The sequence below is a fragment of the Leptodactylus fuscus genome, chromosome 4 (genome assembly GCF_031893055.1).
Source record: "Leptodactylus fuscus isolate aLepFus1 chromosome 4, aLepFus1.hap2, whole genome shotgun sequence".
NCBI lineage: Eukaryota > Metazoa > Chordata > Amphibia > Anura > Leptodactylidae > Leptodactylus > Leptodactylus fuscus.
Window position 1 is genome coordinate 1,677,844 of NC_134268.1, and position 5,844 is coordinate 1,683,687.

The window sequence follows — 5,844 nt, forward strand, 5'->3', positions numbered from 1 at the left end:
CCACTCCTTCTTAACCCCTGCAGTGCTGGAGACCAGTCATCTGACTGCATTACTATGCTAGTATCACCCCCATGATGCAATATTACATTATTATTTTTATTGTTGTTTATTTATATAGTATCATTAATCCCATGGTGCTCTGTACATTATTATATTACTCCCATGGTCCTCTGTACATTATTATATTAATCCCATGGTCCTCTGTACATTATTATATTAATCCCTTGGTGCTGTACATTATTATATTAATCCCATGGTGCTGTACATTATTATATTAATCCCATGGTGCTCTGTACATTATTATATTAATCCCATGGTGCTCTGTACATTATTATATTAATCCCTTGGTGCTGTACATTATTATATTAATCCCATGGTGCTGTACATTATTATATTAATCCCATGCTGCTCTGTACATTATTATATTAATCCCATGGTGCTCTGTACATTATTATATTAATCCCATGGTGCTCTGTACATTATTATATTAATCCCATGGTGCTCTGTACATTATTATATTAATCCCATAGTGCTGTACATTATTATATTAATCCCATGGTGCTTTGTACATTATTATATTAATTCCATGGTGCTTTGTACATTATTATATTAATTCCATGGTGCTGTACATTATTATATTAATCCCATGGTGCTCTGTACATTATTATATTACTCCCATGGTGCTCTGTACATTATTATATTAATTCCATGGTGCTGTACATTATTATATTAATCCCATGGTGCTCTGTACATTATTATATTAATCCCATGGTGCTCTGTACATTATTATATTAATTCCATGGTGCTGTACATTATTATATTAATCCCATGGTGCTCTGTACATTATTATATTACTCCCATGGTGCTGTGTACATTATTATATTAATCCCATGGTGCTGTACATTATTATATTAATCCCATAGTGCTGTACATTATTATATTAATCCCTTGGTGCTCTGTACATTATTATATTAATCCCATGGTGCTCTGTACATTATTATATTAATCCCATGGTGCTCTGTACATTATTATATTAATCCCATGGTGCTCTGTACATTATTATATTAATCCCATGGTGCTCTGTACATTATTATATTAATCCCATGGTGCTCTGTACATTATTATATTAATCCAATAGTGCTGTACATTATTATATTAATCCCATGGTGCTCTGTACATTATTATATTACTCCCATGGTGCTCTACATTATTATATTAATCCCATGGTGCTGTACATTATTATATTAATTCCATGGTGCTGTACATTATTATATTAATCGCATGGTGCTGTACATTATTATATTAATCCCATGGTCCTGTACATTATTATATTAATCCCATGGTGCTGTACATTATTATTTTAATCCCATGGTGCTTTGTACATTATTATATTAATCCCATGGTGCTGTACATTATTATAGTAATCCCATGGTGCTTTGTACATTATTATATTAATCCCATGGTGCTTTGTACATTATTCTATTCATTCCATGGTGCTCTGTACATTATTATATTAATTCCATGGTGCTCTGTACATTATTATATTAATCCCATGGTGCTCTGTACATTATTATATTAATCCTATGGTGCTTTGTACATTATTATATTAATCCCATGGTGCTCTGTACATTATTATATTAATCCAATAGTGCTGTACATTATTATATTAATCCCATGGTCCTGTACATTATTATATTAATCCCATGGTGCTCTGTACATTATTATATTAATCCCATGGTGCTTTGTACATTATTATATTAATCCCATGGTGCTTTGTACATTATTATATTAATTCCATGGTGCTCTGTACATTATTATATTAATCCCATGGTGCTCTCTGTACATTATTATATTAATCGCATAGTGCTGTACATTATTATATTAATTCCATGGTGATCTGTACATTATTATATTAATCCCATGGTGCTCTGTACATTATTATATTAATTCCATGGTCCTGTACATTATTATATTAATCCCATGGTGCTCTGTATATTATTATATTAATCCCATGGTGCTCTGTACATTATTATATTAATCCCATGGTCCTGTACATTATTATATTAATCCCATGGTGCTCTGTACATTATTATATTAATCCCATGGTGCTCTGTACATTATTATATTAATCCCATGGTGCTCTGTACATTATTATATTAATTCCATGGTGATCTGTACATTATTATATTAATCCCATGGTGCTCTGTACATTATTATATTAATCCCATGGTGCTGTACATTATTATATTAATCCCATGGTGCTCTGTACATTATTATATTAATCCCATGGTCCTGTACATTATTATATTAATCCCTTGGTGCTGTACATTATTATATTAATCCCATGGTGCTCTGTACATTATTATATTAATCCCATGGTGCTCTGTACATTATTATATTAATGCCATGGTGATCTGTACATTATTATATTAATCTCATGGTGCTCTGTACATTATTATATTAATCTCATGGTGCTGTACATTATTATATTAATTCCATGGTGCTCTGTACATTATTATATTAATCCCATGGTGCTCTGTACATTATTATATTAATCCCATGGCGCTCTGTACATTATTATATTAATCCCATGGTGCTGTACATTATTATATTAATCCCATGGCGCTCTGTACATTATTATATTAATTCCATGGTGCTCTGTACATTATTATATTAATCCCATGGTGCTCTGTACATTATTATATTAATCCCATGGCGCTCTGTACATTATTATATTAATCCCATGGTGCTGTACATTATTATATTAATCCCATGGCGCTCTGTACATTATTATATTAATTCCATGGTGCTCTGTACATTATTATATTAATCCCATGGTCCTGTACATTATTATATTAATCCCTTGGTGCTGTACATTATTATATTAATCCCATGGTGCTCTGTACATTATTATATTAATCCCATGGTGCTCTGTACATTATTATATTAATGCCATGGTGATCTGTACATTATTATATTAATCTCATGGTGCTCTGTACATTATTATATTAATCTCATGGTGCTGTACATTATTATATTAATTCCATGGTGCTCTGTACATTATTATATTAATCCCATGGTGCTCTGTACATTATTATATTAATCCCATGGCGCTCTGTACATTATTATATTAATCCCATGGTGCTGTACATTATTATATTAATCCCATGGCGCTCTGTACATTATTATATTAATTCCATGGTGCTCTGTACATTATTATATTAATCCCATGGTGCTCTGTACATTATTATATTAATCCCATGGCGCTCTGTACATTATTATATTAATCCCATGGTGCTGTACATTATTATATTAATCCCATGGCGCTCTGTACATTATTATATTAATTCCATGGTGCTCTGTACATTATTATATTAATCCCATGGTGCTGTACATTATTATATTAATCCCATGGCGCTCTGTACATTATTATATTAATCCCATGGTGCTCTGTACATTATTATATTACTCCCATGGTGCTGTACATTATTATATTAATCCCATGGTGCTCTGTACATTATTATATTAATCCCATGGTGCTGTACATTATTATATTAATCCCATGGCGCTCTGTACATTATTATATTAATCCCATGGTGCTCTGTACATTATTATATTACTCCCATGGTGCTGTACATTATTATATTAATCCCATGGTGCTCTGTACATTATTATATTAATTCCATGGTGCTCTGTACATTATTATATTAATCCCATGGTGCTCTGTACATTATTATATTAATCCCATGGTGCTGTACATTATTATATTAATCCAAGAGCAGGTTGGATGAGAGATAGGAGGAGAGTTTGGAGTGGACGTGTTGCTCATGCAGTTTTGAGGCGTACGGGGGCAGTGAGATTGGGTGATAGTTGGCAGGAGTGACGGGGCGAGGTGTATCAGGTGTATCAGGTGTATCAGCAGTAATGTGCTTGATGGCGGAGGGGAAGGATCTATTGGTTAGGGATGAAGAGATGTCACCTGTTATTACTATAATGTTATCACCTCATGATGTAATATTACATGTCACCTAATATAATATATTAACCCCCCCCCGCCCCCGATCATTATTACATGTCAGTCTTTACTACTTTTTGGTATATCCCGCCTGCTTTATGAGAGGTCTACTGACACCTGAACTGCAGAAGATTCCAGAATATCTATATCCTGACAGTAGCCGAAGCAGCGTACACTGAGGGGGCAGCTGTCATGTGATATCATCGGGTATACAGTGTCATGTCCGCACAGTCTGAGGCCCATGTGGGGGATGGTAATACAAGAAGCCAAAAATACGACTGAGGATCTGAGTCTTAGGAGATTGTAAAGGGGCAGCCGGCCTGCTGACTATATGGAGGTAATAGTGTGAGAGCCATAGATCAGAGGGCGGACCAAGAGGAGGAGTCTGTTACTGCTGACAACTAATCTCTACAGTGATGGCCAAAAGTATTTGCCCCCCTGCAATTCTGTCAGATAATCCTCGTGTTCTTCCAGATAATGATTGCAATCACAAATTCTTTGGTATTTTCTTCATTTAATTTGTCTTCAATGGAAAACCACAAAAAGAATTGTCAAAAAGCCAAATTGGATATAATTCCACAGCAAACATAAAAAAGGGGGTGGACAAAAGTATTGGCACTGTTTCATAATCATGTGATGCTTCTGTAATTTGTGTAATTACCAGCACCTGTTACTTACCTGAGGCACCTAACAGGTGGTGGCAATAACTAAATCACACTTGCAGCCAGTTGAAATGGATTAAAGTTGACTCCACCTCTGTCCTGTGTCCTTGTGTGACCACATTGAGCATGGAGAAAAGAAAGAAGACCAAAGAACTGTCTGAGGACTTGAGAAGCAAAATTGTGAGGAAGCCTGAGCAATCTCAAGGCTACAAGTCCATCTCAAAAAGCCCTGAATGTTCCTGTGTCTACCGTGCGCAGTGTCATCCAGAAGTGTAAAGCCCATGGCCCTGTGGCTAACCTCCCTAGATGTGGACGCAAAAGAAACATTGACCAGAGATTTCACCGCAAGATTGTGCGGATGGCGGATAAAGAACCTCGACTAACATCCAAACAAGTCCAAGCTGCCCTGCAGTCCGAGGGTACAACAGTGTCACCCCGTACTATCCAGCGTCAGCGTCTGAATGAGAAGGGACTGTATGGTAGGAGACCCAGGAAGACCCCACTTCTTACCCACAGACAGAAGCCAGGCTGGAGTTTGCCAAAACTTACCTGAGAAAGCCAAAACCGTTCTGGAAGAATGTTCTCTGTTCAGAGGAGACAAAAGTAGGAGAAGGCCTCAACATAGAGATTACAGGGAAAAAGAGAAGAAGACGCCCCCTACAGTCAGGCATGGCGGAGGTCCCTGATGGTTTGGGGTTGCTTTGCTGCCTCTGGCACTGGACTGCTTGACCGTGTGCATGGCATTATGAAGTCTGAAGACGACCAACACATTGTGCAGCATCATGTAGGGCCCAGTGTGAGAAAGCGGGGTCTCCCTCAGAGGTCAGGGCTCTTCCAGCAGGACAAGGACCCAAAACACACTTCAGGTCAGCACTAGAAAATGGTGGTGAGAGAAAGCCCTGGAGACTTGTAAAGTGGCAGCAATGAGTCCAGCCCTGAATCCCATAGAACACCTGTGGGGGAGGGGGAGAGATCTCTTGGTGGCAGTTTGGAGAAGGCCCCCTTCACATCTCAGGGGGGACCGCGAGCAGTTTGCCAAAGAAGAAGGGTCTAAGATTCCAGCAGAGCCTTGTAAGAAACTCATTGCTGGTTAGCGGAAGCGGTTGTGCGCAGTTATTGTGTCTAAAGGTTGTGCTACCAAGTATTAGGCTGAGGGCGCCAATACTT